We start from the raw sequence: 15,120 nt of genomic DNA, 5'->3' as shown, positions 1-15,120 counted from the left end.
TCACTCACCCACCAGCACCCGCATCGCTGCGCCGATTGCGCCTGCGCTAAACGGCACCGACTGCGCCTGCGCGTGCACACCCAGCCCCTAGCGCGAGGGGGGCGCTTAAAGGGCCAGCGCGCCCCAGCGCAGTAACCCTTTCAGCGCCGAGCCCGCACGGCATAGGGCGGCCGGCGGGTCGAGGGGGCTCGGGCTGGGCAGCCGCTTCGGAACGTTCTGGAAAACCAACCCGAAAGGAAGCAGGTGAAACAGAGGAGCGAGCAAAGCCCGAGGAGCCGCACAGCGGCGCGAGAACTCAGCGGGCGAAGCGGGGGTGAGCAGCGCCTGATGAGAACCCGGCGTGAGGGACGGGGTGTGCGTCCTGCTCCGGGGGTGAGAAAGCAGCTCGGAGGAATTCGTTAAGTCAATCTGTTAATCAGTTAAAAGAGCTGAAATAAATGCCAGTGAAGTGGGGGTCTAAAAATATTTTTTACTTTTTTAAAATTTTAAAAATATTTGCAATCGAGAATGAAGAATTTTGCAGTTGGGAATTAGTCTGGGATTGTTCTCGCTGACTCTAAGCCTCCCTTCCCTCTGGACACCTTATTGCATGTCTCCTCAGGGTCGTGGGAAAATGTTATTTCAAGGATGTAATTCTGCCACTGGACTTTAGATGTCTCTCTGCGATGTGATGAAACGCACATCTGGGGATGGAAGCCTCTGCTTCACCCAAAGCTGCTATCCCATGTCCTGTGAAGAGCAGAGCATGATACTAGCCTGTAGGCAGGACCTCTACACACTGGTGGCTGTTCTGAAGCAAGGACAAATGCTGGAGATATCTACAGTTTGCTTCACCTAGTCATCCATCCTTGTCTGCACATTACATCTGTAGCTGTCGCTCCACTCATCTATCCGCCTTCCCCCATACCCAGCTCTGTGTGGTCTTTTCCTCCCTGCCACCAGCCATATAAAAGTGTTTGGCAAGTCCTATTGTTAAACAAAGGAAGGAACTAGGGTTCTAGGAGGAGCCGTCTGGAAATCTAAGAGAATGGAAATTATTTGCACAGGAAGAGGCATCCCTGTGGTTCACAAGACTAGAGATGGAGATGAACAGCTGGTTTCTGTGTGGCATGTGGTGGCAGGCAGGTGGGTGAGCTGGAGCTACTCTCCAGTGTGATCTGCTCAGCCTCTGTCTGCTGGACGGGTCATGGTGGTGATGTTAGCTGGAGGTGCTGCTCCTTTTAACTCCTCCATAAAGGCAGATGGCTGTACCTGCGTGCAGCCTCATAGGTCCTTCATTGCGAACTGTCAAAAAGAAGACAGTTGCAAGGAACCTTTGAATATGTCTCAAAATTGTGTTTTCCTCTCACCTCTCTCTGTCTCACGGTGTTTCACTGGATAGAACTTCCTAGCAAGACAAAATCCATCATGCCCTTTCTCACTTCCTCCTCACAACCACACTGTATCCATCTAAAAAGATGTGATGGAGAAAGTAACATGCCAGTGATCAGTCCCAACCCATAGCAGAGTCCCAGCTCCAGCACTTGAGGAAACCCCAGAACCTTCTTTTTTGAAGGCTAAACAATCCCAACTGTCTCAGCCTTTCTTCATAGAAGGGGTGTTCCAGACCTTGGATAATTTTTGTGGTCCTCCTCTGGACACACCCTAATAAGATCCATGGGGGCCCCAGAGCTGGATGCAGTACTTCAGGTGGAGTCTCACAAGAGCATTGTAGAGAGGGAGAATCACCTTTCTCAACCTGCTGTCCATGCTTCTTTTGATGCAGCCCATGATATGACTGACTTTCTGGGCTGTAAGTGCACATTGCCAGCTCAATTTTTGATCCACCGGTATGCCTGCGTCCTTCTCCACAGGGCTGCTTTCAATCTTTTAATCCCTTCTATTGATAGTGGAGATTACCCCAACCCAGGTGCAGGACCTTGCCGTTGGCCTTGCTGAACTTCATGAGGTTAAATTCAACAAGGCCAAGTGAGACCAGGGGTACCTGTGCCCTGCTGTGACTCACCAAATGATTCTGTTAAGTGCTAGGTAGGCAAACCAAGCACAGATCCACACTACAGGGTTACCTGAAAGTTCTGGGCTGAATCTGACATGCTGCAAAGGTCTGAGTGAACAGGAAGGAAACAAGGAAACACAGTTAAACCCTTCACAGTTTCTCACCTCTATAGCATACTTGGAGAGGGAGACCAGACTATGATAATAACCCAGGTAATGACAGCTTTGTATATAAAAAACTCCCAGTGGTTGACCTGAGATGATGTTACCAATAAAGCCATTGACAGCATATGTTGAATGTCTCTGTTAGATAGTGTTAAATAATAAGCTACTGGGGAATACACCCACATACACTCGGCACTGTGCCCAGAGCTTTCTTCACGGTGGAACTGCTACATGTGAAGGCCAGCTGACCAGCCAGGTCTGGACACCTCCAACAGCTACAACAGGTATCCTCTTCCCTGGCGAACTCAGCCTGTAGACCATGAGATTCTTAATCTCAGGGTTAGGGGTTCAATCCCCACATTGGGTGCCAAAAAGGACTGTTATGGTTTAACCCTACCTGGCAACTAAGCACCAGACAGCTGTTCATTCCCCCCAAGCAGGATGGGAGAAAAGAATGGGAATGGTAAAAGTGATAAAACTCGTGGGTTGAGATAAGAACAGTTTAATAATGGGTCCAGCCATCCAGCCAGTTTTTCACCCAGAGAAGAGTACATCCATCCAAGCAACAAACAGCCAGTTTCTCCAGGAGAATGCTATGGGAAATTATGTCAAAGGGTTTACTAAAGTCTATGTAGAGAACATCTACAGCCTTTCCCTCACCCACTAAATGGGTTACCTTGTCATAGAAGGAGGAAGTTAATCAAGCAGGACCTGCCTCTCATACACCCACACTGATTGGGCCTGATCACCTGGTTGTCTTGTAAATTGCTACTTTAGAGGGAAATACATCCCTGTGATTGATAACAATAGAGAGGTATAACTTTCCATTATGGGCTTGGATAACTAGTTCAGAAACTGGAATTTATTGCTTAGATAATGTGGTGGGTTGACCCTGGCTGGGTGCCAGATGCCCACCAAAGCTCCAGCGTGGGCTTCCCACAGGGTCACAGCCTCTTTCAGGCATCCACCTGCTCTGGCATGGGGTCCTCCACGGGCTACAGGCAGTCATCAACTCCACCATGGACTTCCATGGACTGCAGGGGACAGCCTGCCTTACCATGGTCTTCACCACAAGTGACAGGGGAATCTCTGCTCCAGTGCCTGAAGCACCTCCTCCCCCTCCTTCTTCACTGACCTTGGTGTCTGCAGAGTTGTTTCTCTCACATCTTCTCAGTCCTCTCTTTCTAGCTACAAAGTGTGCAGCTTCTTTTTTTTTTTCTTCCCCTTTTTTTTCTTAATTCTGTTATCACAGAGGTGTTTGTTACTGATTGGCTTGGCCTTGGCCAGCAGTGGGTCCATCTTGGAGACGGCTGGCATTGACTGTGTTGGACACGGGGGAAGCTTCTGGCAGCTTCTCACAGAAGCCACCCTTATGCCCACCCCCTGCTACCAAAACCTTGCCATGCAAACCCAATACAGATAACTATAATTTGGAGACTTCAACATGTGCTGCGCTTACGAGATTAAGAGGCAGCATGAAGAATTTTTCACAATGAAATCAGAAGACATCATACTTCGCTGGGTATATAAGCTTACATGATTATCTGTACTTAGATGTATAAACTGCAGCCCATAAAGGTTCAACGGCAGAGCAGATACCCACATGGAGGCCACTGTAGTGGGAGGCTGTCCCCAGTTGCAGCTGTGACTACATTGAGAGCTTGTGACAGACCAAGAAGAAAGAGGCGTGCTGGACCAGACACCCATCTCCAGCTTGTGGAGGTCCCCATGCCGGAGCTGAGCTATGCACCTGAAGAGGTCCGTGACACTGTGGGAAGCCCAGTCTGGAACACTTTGTTCCTGAACTCTTTTAGCCCACAGGAGGGCTGCTGGAAAGAGCAGCATAGGTGAACTGACTGCAACTCCCATTCCTTATCTCCTTGAGGCGTGCTGGACCAGACACCCATCTCCAGCTTGTGGAGGTCCCCATGCCGGAGCTGAGCTATGCACCTGAAGAGGTCCGTGACACTGTGGGAAGCCCAGTCTGGAACACTTTGTTCCTGAACTCTTTTAGCCCACAGGAGGGCTGCTGGAAAGAGCAGCATAGGTGAACTGACTGCAACTCCCATTCCTTATCTCCTTGTGCCACTGGGGAGGGGAAGGTAGAGAAATCAGGAACAAAGTAATTTGAGCCCAGGAAGAAGAGGGGGGTAGTGGGAAGGTGTTTTAAGATATGGTTGTTATGTATCACTATCCTAATCTGATTTATTGGTACCAAATTAAATTGATTTTTTTTCTTCTCCAAGTCAAGTCTGTTTTGCCTATGACAATAAGTGGTGAGTGAATCCTTCCTGTCCTTGTTTCAACCCATGAGCCCTTTGCTGTATTTCTTCATCTCACCAGGCTGGGGTGGAGTGAGGGAAGGACTGCATGGTCTTAGATGTGGCTGAAACCACGCCACATGGTTAAATAAATAAATATTTAATACTATGCAATTTATCTGACTGATTTAAGGTTACAAGCTCATGTTGAGAACTGTGCCTAAGAACCACATATTTCTTCCAAGTGAATAGATTAATACCATCCTGATTCTCATGAAGCCAATGATGAGAGGAATATGCAACACCTAAGAAAAGTCTAGGTATTCCAAGAAGTCCTAAAATGCACACTGGATGTACTGAGAGCTAAGCTATTAGAGTTGGGGAACAGTCTTCATTTCCTTCTTAGTATCTTAATCTCTCTCCTGTGAAAGTACAGTCAACAAAGCCAAGTGCCAGGTCCCGTACTTGGATCACAACAATGTTGGACAACAGCTGAATATAAGCCAGTAGCATGCCTAGATGGCCAAGAAGGCCAATAGCATCCTGGCTTGTATCAGACATAGTGTGGCCAGGAGGACTAGCGAAGTGATCCTGCCCCTCTACTTGGCACTGGTGAGGCTGCACCTTGAGTACTGTGTTCAGTTTTGGGCCCCTCAGTATAGGAAAGATATTGAGGTTCTGGAGCACGTCCAAAGAAGAGCTACAAAGCTGATGAAGGGTCTGGAGAACAAGTCTTATTGAGGAGAGGCTGAGGAAACTGGGGTTGTTTAGTCTGGAGAAAAGGAGGCCAAGGGGAGATCTTATGACTGTCTAAAACTACGTGAAAGGAGGTTGTAGTAAGGTGGATGTCCATCTCTTCTCCCAAACAACAAGCAATAGGACAAGAGGAAATGGCCTCAAGTTGCACCAGGGGAGGTTTAGGTTGGATATTAGGGAAAATATCTTCACAGAAAGGGTTTTCAAGCATTGGAGCAGGGTGCTCAGGAAAGTGATTGAGTCACCATCCCTGGTGATATTAAAAAGACATGTAGATGTGGCATTAGGGACGTGGTTTAGAGGTGGACTTGTCAGTGCTAGCTTTACAGTTGGACTAGATGATCTTAAAGGTCTTTTCCAGCCAAGATAATTCTATGATTCTAAATTCAGTACCTGTGTTTTGGGTATTTTTCTTTGTCAGAATGGAGACAGCAGTCAACCTGTTTCTGCTCTAACTTCTGTATTTAAAGTACATATGAATTCAAAGTTATTTACCAGTCGTTAGTATCTTCCCAAGATAAGCATAGGTGAAAAGATTGGAATTTCATTTCCAGGTGTCTGATTTATCACCTTTAAAAACAGGCTGATAATTTTATAAATACCTAACTTAAGGCTGAAAAGGAGATGACTAGAAATCCACATAATGTGTCAGGTTGAGCTGTTACCAGCTTTTGATTACAGGTCCAGAGATAGAATTCCAAATTTCCCTCTACTACATAAATAACTAGTCCAAATATTTTAATGACAGTAGAAAAAAATGAGCACTATCTCAACAAAATGAGTGAAATGAGTTTCCCTGCTTTGGGACCTGATCACAAGATAGATAATGAAAGTGAACACTGGGTCAGGAGAAGAGAGTGGGAACATACTGCCATATACAAGTGGAGAGTCTGATGAATCTCAGCGCCCTTGGAAAGTTGTTCAGTGTTATACAGCTGAGCATAACACCTTGACCTTCTTCCTGTTTCATTACTTTTTACCATCAAGGCAGCCAATTTGCATAATACCAGATATAACAACAGGTGCCCTTTACATACAAGTGAGAGTGAAACACAAACTCATAGGATGGGTTTTATGCTTAGGGCATGAGTCTGGACAAATCTGTTTCACTTATGGTTAGAAAAAAAAAAATAATTCTACCAGTTCTTATCAGTGCCGTGTCTGTGTGCCCAGCATGGTTTACAATGAAAAAAAACTAGCCTGGAGCAAACCCAAAATATCCTTGCCTGTCCTGCCCTTGTCTCCAGTTCCCTCTGTTCTTCCTCTGCTCTCAGAGATGGATTAAAATGTGGATTATGAAGGGGAAATTGTTACCACTGTAACTGTTACCACTCTAACAGTGGTAATTGTGACTGAAGAATGATCTGATATGGAGGGAAAGAAGGCCCAACTGCAGAAGGGGTTAAACTGACTGGAAGCAGGGATGCCAGAGACAGAGAGAGTCCCTGTAAGGAACTGCAGTTTTCCCGGATGATGAGATGAGAAGCAGCCTCAGCATTGTCTTGTAGGCATCTTGGAATTCAGGGGCTCAGGGGACCAAGCTCAGAGGCAGCAGAACTGTGCTGAGGGATGGACCTACCAGCCTGCTGAGCTGCCCGGTGCAACTGCTCACAGGATGGGTGGTGGTGCAAATGGATATAAGGAATAATCTTTGCAGACTCCTTGTAGAACCAGTTATGGTGGTAGAACTCTGCCCAATGCAATGTTCATTATTTTTTCATATGTATTTAAGCACAAATGTGTTAATTTGCCTCAAGAGGTACCATAAAAATCCCCCCAAAACTACAACCAACTGTAGACAGCCACAGTTTAAACTGTTTTGTTTGTATTGGTCCTCTGGAGTCATACTGCAGACAGTGCAGAAAAAAAGTACTCTAGGAATGTGAATCATTTGATCAGCTTTTGTCTATATCTGGAGACAGGACCTCCACTGGATCCAAATGAAGCCCATATAACAAGCTTCGACTTAAACACCTAACTGTAAGATATCTAGAGGAAATGACATGAGTTCACCCTTTAGCTGAAGTAACACAAAATGTTGTAAGCAAAACTGTGGACATTTTATGAAAGGATGAATCAGCTTCTAAAAATGACAGTCTACTGACTACAACATGATCCTGATGTCAGTTCTCTTCTAAAGTAGCTCCCTGAATTAGATGTCAAGACGAGGCCTAAAAACTACTGCTGTAAGTGGAAACGAGGGAGCTTTTCCTCACAGTTGCTAAAAAGTCTACACTAGGACGACAGGAATTGCTGTCTAAGCTTCGCTGTCAACATTCAGTGGACCTCTGCCAAATCTGAGTGGAATTCAGGTACTCAACTCACACCTACATTGATGAAAAACCCAGCTTAGACCTTGGAGGAGTGAATATATTTGGCTGAGAGTCTGAGTGAAATAATTCTTTCTGCATCAGGGAAGGTTGAGTGTACTGGAGGTTCCTCAAGAGAGTATCTCAGTCCTATGTGTTACTCAGTCCTGCCTTAGTCCTTCCCTGAGAAAAACAAATACCTTTTATTTCTGTTGTACTCAGTTCACAGGAAAACAATACTTCCCAGAGATCAGGCCTTGGTTGTGCTGGAAAATTGTTATGATGAGGAGATTGGAGCATGTATTCTTAAAGATCTACATTCAGAGGCCTCAAACATGGAAAGACATTTTCAAATGGGCTTGATTGGTGAGTGGTGAGTAATTGCACTGGGTATCACTCATTTACATATTTCATTACTATTATTATTATCATTATTATTTTCATATCATTATTATTTTGTTTTATTTTATTTAAATTATTAAATTGTTCTTATTTCAACCTACAAATCTCCTTCTCCTTGCCCCCAATTCTCTCCCCTTTCTCCTGGATGGAGGGGGAGTGAGTGAATGGCTGTGTTTGACTGCTAGCCAAGTACCAGCCAAGTGAAACCACCACAATGAGCTGCTACATTTATATAGCATTTGAAATACAAAAGATGTAAAAATCAGTTGAAATAGCAAAAATTATGTTAAGGTGACAGTTGATAAGAAGGTATAAGAAGAAAATGCTGCTTATTTAACTTTTAAATCTTTTAAACTTTTGAGCATATTAATGTATTTCACAATAAGCAAAGCTGGAATTGACACTGATGTCAAAGGTCAGGGGGTTTTTTGTGACTTGAGTGCCTAAAGTAGAGGGGAGGCCGTAGCTTCTGCTGGATCATGCTGCCTTCTACTAACCTATTTAAAAGTCCTGGGTCTTTTTTTTTTGGTCACCCAAAGCAACCTGCAACAGCCTGAGTCTGAAATACTTGGAGATATTATGAGCTCCATGGCATTGTCAGCACCCTAAGGAAAGCTGTGCCTCAGCCGTATATACTAACCTTTGAATTTTGTCCTTAGTGGTGAGTTAAAAAAACCTAAAACAACATATGGAGGGTATGGAGGGGAGGAGTTAGAAATTGACTTCAGGACACCAAGGATGAGTTAATGAGCCTAAATCTAGGTATGTGCATATATATGGCTGCTTTTGTCCTGACTTTTTTAGAATCCTCTTCTCCCATTATGGGGAGAAATGGCTGCCTTTCTGAGAAGTGTAGGGAGTATTGATGACCATTTTGAGGAGAAGATTAGACTAAACACTGCAGTTTCTATAACTGTGAATACTATCAATGTGAATTTCAACTTCCCTTTCATACGCATGCTTTTCCCCTACTGCAAAAGTGCCTTAACCACAAAGAAGGGCAATGCATGTGAACACCTCTGGAAAATTTTCTTATGCAACATTTTAAATCTCAAAGTAAGATGTGAGAGTACTATTTGAAATTCTTTTTTTTTCCACCTTCTCTTTCATGTTTCCTGAATGTTCTGGATTTGAAGGGTTAGCCAGATGAATCTATTATGTTGATGTTTCTCTTGACTAATAGTTTTCATTTTCATAAATGTTATTGCAAGAAGTTGGCAAATTCTTTATGAGCAGGGGCCAGCTTTCAATTTTTTAATGAGGTCCTTGCGTGAATAATTAGTACTCAGAGAAAGTTTTGGAGAAAGCAAAGTGCACCTATTTATCACTTTCATTGGCACAATTAAAGGAAGGACAGAAAGGGAAGACAAGAAGAGGAAGTTACCCTTTATGTGAGAGAGAAGCTGCTGTGCATGGAGCTCTGTCTGGAGATAGAAGAGGAGCCAACATATAGTTTATGGGTTTGGATTAAAGAGAGGATAGGTAAAGGTGATATATATATATACTGAATGCCTGCTATAGGCCACCCGACCAGAAAGAACAATTGAATTACAACATCTAGGTGTTCCTACTCCAGCAGGGGGATTGGACTAGATGATCTTTCAAGGCCCCTTCCAATCCCTAACATTCTGTGATTCTGTGAACAGACAAATAGGAACAGCTTCATGTTTGCAGGCCCTCACCCTCATGGGGAATTTCAGTGACCCTGAAGGACAACACAGCAGGACATAAGCAATCCAGGAGGTTCCTGGAGTAGATTGATGATAACTTCCTCCTCCAAGTGACTGAGGATTCAATGAGGAGAGGTGCTCTGCTGGACCTCACCATCACCAAAAAGGAGTAGTTGATTAGGGATGTGAAGATCAAAAGCAGCCTTGGCTGCAATGACCATGAAAGTCCAGCATTCTGAAGGCAGGGAGAAGAGTGAAAAGCATGCTTGCAACCTTGGACTTCAGGAGAGCAGACTTTGGCCTCACATCTGCTCAGAAGAGTTACATGGGATAAGGCCCTAGAGGGAAGAGGGACCCAAGAAAACTGTTTCATATTCAAGGATCACCTCCTCTAAGCTCAAGAACAGTCCATCCCAACAATGAGAAGTCAGGCAAAAATGTAAGGAGGCCTGTGTAGATTAACAAATTGCTCCTGGCCAAACTCAAACACAAAAAAGGAAGCATAAATAAGGTGGAAGCAAGGATGAGTAACCTGGGAGGAATACCGAAACATTGTCCAAGCATCCAAGGATGAAGTTAGGAAAGACAAAGCCCAAATGGAGTTGAATTGGGCCAGAGATGTCAAAGAAAACAAGGAAGTCTTCTGTAAGTACATAGGAGACAAAAGGAAGGCTTCAGAAAATGTAGGCCTGTTGATGAATGACATGGGTGACAGGACATGGAAAGATGGAAGGCTACTTTCTTTACCTCAGTCTTTACTAGCAAGACTGACCTTTGGGAGTCTCAGATCCCAGGACAGGGGAGAAGGTCTAAGGCAAAGAAGGTCTACACTTGCTGGAAGAGGATTAGGTCAGGTAACAAAGTAAAATGTAGATACCTAAGTCCATGGGACCTCATGAGATGCACCCACAAGTGCTGAGGAAGGTGATAGATGTCACTGCAAGGCTACTCTCAGTAATTTTTGGTTGATTGTGACTGGGAGAAGTGCCCAAAAATTGGAAGAAAGCAAATGTCATTCCCATCTTCAAGAAGGGTGAGAAGAAGGACCCGGGAACTGCAGGCCAGGCAGCTTTACCTCTGTCCCAAGTATTATGATTGAGCAACCAAACATGGAAACCATTTCTAGGCTCGTGAATAACAAGAAAATGATCAGAGGTAGTCAGCATGTCTTCACTAAGTTGAAGTCATGCTTGACCAACCTGACAACCAACTACTGTGATGAAATGACTGGCCTGGTAGATGTGGGGAGAGCAGTGGATATTGTCTACCTTGAATTCAGTAAGGCTTTTGACACTGTCTCCCAAAAGATCCTCATAGAGAATCCTTATTACACCAGAAAATGCTCTGACCCTTTGAGGCTCATTACAAGTGATGAGAACTCCAAGTGAAAAGTTGTGAGCATCCTTGATGCAGTTGTAACTAGGGTCACTGATACTCCTCAGGCTGGTCTTTTAAAATGCTATCACTTAATAAGGGTCTTGATCTGGCCAAAGCCAGTAACAGAATTAAGGGTCTAATGGTACTCTCCCTGGTGGATTTACTGTGCTATGAGTGATGCTCAGTCATTCACGACGTTTTCAATTGATACCTCTAGCCAGGAAGCTTTGAGGTAGAGGTAGATTCTCCAGTTTCACATTTGAAAATCTGAACTATTCCAAAAATAGTAGTTCAGAGGTGGAATTTCTGATCATAGTATTAATAATGAAAAAATAATAATTGTTCTAGATTTCTTCTACTTCACTTAATTGAAGTGGCTATATTAGTCACTTTTAGAAACCCAAGATACTTCTGTCATTAATGCAATGAGACATAAACATCCCAAAGACTCTCCTTATAGAAGTTAGAGATGCAGTAGCTGTATATTTCCGATACACACGGGGACAAATACACATCAGGCATGCCTAATATCCCTTATCATGTGCTAGTGGGTATTGTAGCTTTTGTCCTGGAGATAATTCAGCAGTACATGTATTCTCTGTACCATAGTCCTAGAAGTATCAGTTTTAGTCAGGAAACACCACTACTACTCTTCTCATGAAAATCAGATGCAGGATTAATTTGGTGGCAAGAATTCAACATGAAATGGCCTTAATACATTCTTTCTAATGTTCCCAGTAATGCAATGGCATAGACCTGTGCCTTGTAGACCATTTCAAAGACTACACAATGATTTCACTTTTATAAGGGATCAAGACAGTTACCATTGGACTCGTATCTAATATGTGTAATCATTACTCTTTATCATCCTTGTACTCTTATCATTGTCATACCTATGGAAGCCATTTTGTACTTAATAAACAAAGAATTGTCATTCATTTTTGATGTGATAATGTAAGGAGGAAGGGTAAGTACATTTGGAGTGACAGCATTTGTCTTACCAAGCAACCGTTATGTGTGCTTTCCTGGAGATGGCTCAACACCTGCCTGCTAATGGAAGTAGTGAATGAGTTACTTGTTTTGCTTTGCTTGCACACACAGCTTTTGCTTTACCTATTAAACTATCTTAATCTCAACCCATGAGTCTTCTCACTTTTTTGATTCTCTCTTTTGTTTGACCCACAGCTGGGACCATACGGTCCTGCATTCACTCCCCCCACCTGATGAGATGGGATGGGAGTCACAACAAAGGGGACAGGGATTAGGAATAAAGGACAGGGAGGGCTCACTCACCAGTTATGGTCATGGGAAAAAGAGACTCAAACTTGGGGAAGAAAAATCAATTTAATTAATTGCAAATTATCTGAGTAGACGTAACAACCACATCTTACAACATCTTCCACCACCGCTCTCTTCTTCCTAGGCTCAGATCACTTTCCTCCCAATTTCTCTACCTTCTCCCCACAGCTGCACAGAGGGCAGGGATGGGCAAGGGCAAGGAACCCAGGGGGAGGAGGTGCACCAGTTCAGTTCACCTCTGCCTCTCTTCCTGGCATGAAAGTCCAGGAACAAAGTGAGCTTCCCATGGAGTCATGGACCACTTCGAGTTCAGCCTTAGCTTTCCTGACCCATTCTCTATCTATCCAGGCAGCACCCATATATTCTTCCCAGGATATGTCTCTCTGGTTCCACTGCCTGTTCATTTCATTCTTACACTTTAATTTGACCAGGATGTCTGTATTGAGCCATGCTGATTTCCTACCTTCCTTACCCAGTTTCTTACACATGAGAATCAAGTGCTCTTGTGCTCTAAGTAAAATGTCCTTAGAGAGCTGCCAGACCTGTTCTGCTTCTTTGTCTGTGATGACAGTTTTCCAGGGGGTCCCATCCAATAATTCTTTAACCAATTGAAAGTTTGTTCTCCTAATATTCACTATCCTGACTCTAGTCTTCATCTGGTTCATATCCATCAAGACTGTGAATTGCACCAGGGCATGATGAATGCATCCCAGGCTACCACCAGTCTTGGTATCTCTAGTTCTTCCATGTTGGTGAGCAACAGGTCCAGTACAAAGAGTCTGGTTTGACTGTCTGTAACCTGGATTAAGAAATTATCCTTGACATACTCCAAGAGTCTCCTGAACTGCTCACAGCTTGCTGTGCTGTTTTTCCAGCAGATGGCTGAATGATTGAAGTCCTCTAGCAAGACCAGAGATTGTGAGTAAGATGCTTCTTGTAGTTGAAGTAAGAATGCTTTACCAACAGACTCTCCTTGGTCAGGTGGCTTGTAGTAAACACCAACCACAAGGTTTCCTTTGTTGGCTTGGCCCCTAATTTTTACCCACAAGCTCTCAAACTGTTCATCACTAACTTTCAAAGACAGCTCTGTCCAGTCAATAGATTATTTTTTTTTTTTCCATAGAGGGAGTCTCCACTGTCCAATCCAATAAGCACTGAAAATGTCTATTCCTACTTCTGTACTGTTGGGAACTGTAAAACTCTGTGGTGGAAGCCCCGTACCTGAAAATATTCAGGGTCAGGTTGAATGGTGCTCTGAGGAACCTGATCTATTTGAAGATATCCCTGCTCACTGCAGAGGAGTTGAACTAGATGTCCTTTCCAGCACAAACCATTCTATGACGCTATGATTCTATGTTTCTATGAAGAACCTGTCAGCTGCTTTTCTTTCATCTCTGATGCTATGTAACCTGTTGACCTCCTCCCATAACTCCTTAATTTGATGCCACTGATCTTCAACCACTGCACGCTTCCTGCAGATGAGGACTCCATCTTCCCTGCACCAGCCTCAGAGAGAGGCACCAAGAATTTCCTGTAGCCTGATAACTGGAGAGCGGCATCTTCTCTTGGGAGCCTGGTCTCAGTTGAGAATTCTGCTGTTCCAAGTTGTACTCTTTTTGGCTTGGAAAGAGTTAATTTTCTTCATAGTAGCACATATGGTGACGTATTTTGGATTTGTGACCCAAAAAGTGTTGATGATACACTAATATTTTTACTATTACTGAGCAATGCTTACACAGCATGAAGGCCTATTCTGTTTCTTACACTGCCCCTGCGAGTGAGTAGGCTGGGGGTGCACAAGAAGCTGGGAGGGGACACAGCTGGTACAGATGACCTCAACTAATCAGAGAGATAGCCCATACCAAAAGACATTTTGCTCAGTAATAAAAGCCACGGGAAAGAAAGAGGAAGGGAGATGTTCAGGGTTATGGCGTTTGTCTTCCCAAGAAACCATTACCCATGATGGAGCCCTGTGTGGTGGTTTAGCTGCAGCCGAGCTAAGACCATGTGGCTGCTCACTCACTCCTCTCTCCTCCAGTGGGATGGGGAAGAGAAAATATAACAAAGGGGCTCATGGGCTGAGACAAGAACAGGAATCACTCACCAATTATGATCACGGGCAAAACAGACAACTTGAAGAAAAAATCAATTTAATTTGTTACCAATCAATCAGAGTAAGATAATGAGACATAAAACCATATCTTAAAACATCTTCCCCCCACCTCTCCCTTCTTCTCTCACTTAAATTACTTTGCTCCTGATTTCTCTACCTCCTCCCTGGCAAGCAAAGCAGGGGGATGGAAAATGGGGGTTGCAGTCCTTTAGTTACATGTTGTTTCTTCCAATCCTTTGTCCTCAGGGGGAGGACTCCTCACACTCTCTCCTGTTCCAACATGGGGTCTCTCCCATAGGCTGCAGTTCTTCACGAACTGCCCCAGTGTGGGTTCTTCCTGTCGGCTACAGTAGTTCAGAAACTGAATGCTTCAGTGCAGGCTCCCCACAGAGTCACAAACTTCTTCAGGTGCAGCCTCCTTCTCTGGCATGGGGTCTTCCACGGGCTGGAGGCGAATCTCCTTTCTGGTGCATCTCCTCCCCCTGGGTTCCTTGCTCCGACATGAGTTCCTTCTGGAGTCACAGCTACCTTTGGGCACAGCCTCTCACTCCACTGTAGGTTCCTTCATGGGCTGCAAGTGGCTATCTGGTCCTCCATGGGCTGCAGGGGGACAACTTGCCATCTCACCACAGGCTGCAGGGGAATCTCTTCTCTGGCGCACCTACTGCCCCTCCATTGTCACTAACATTGATGTCTGCGTAGCTGTCTCATATCCCCCTCCTCTCTCCTCTGCAGGTTGTTGTCTTTCTTGTTGTTGTCATTCTGGTGCAACC

Source organism: Antrostomus carolinensis, unplaced genomic scaffold (genome assembly GCF_000700745.2).
Source record: "Antrostomus carolinensis isolate BGI_N321 unplaced genomic scaffold, ASM70074v2 scaffold783, whole genome shotgun sequence".
NCBI lineage: Eukaryota > Metazoa > Chordata > Aves > Caprimulgiformes > Caprimulgidae > Antrostomus > Antrostomus carolinensis.
This window is presented reverse-complemented; position numbering follows the sequence as displayed.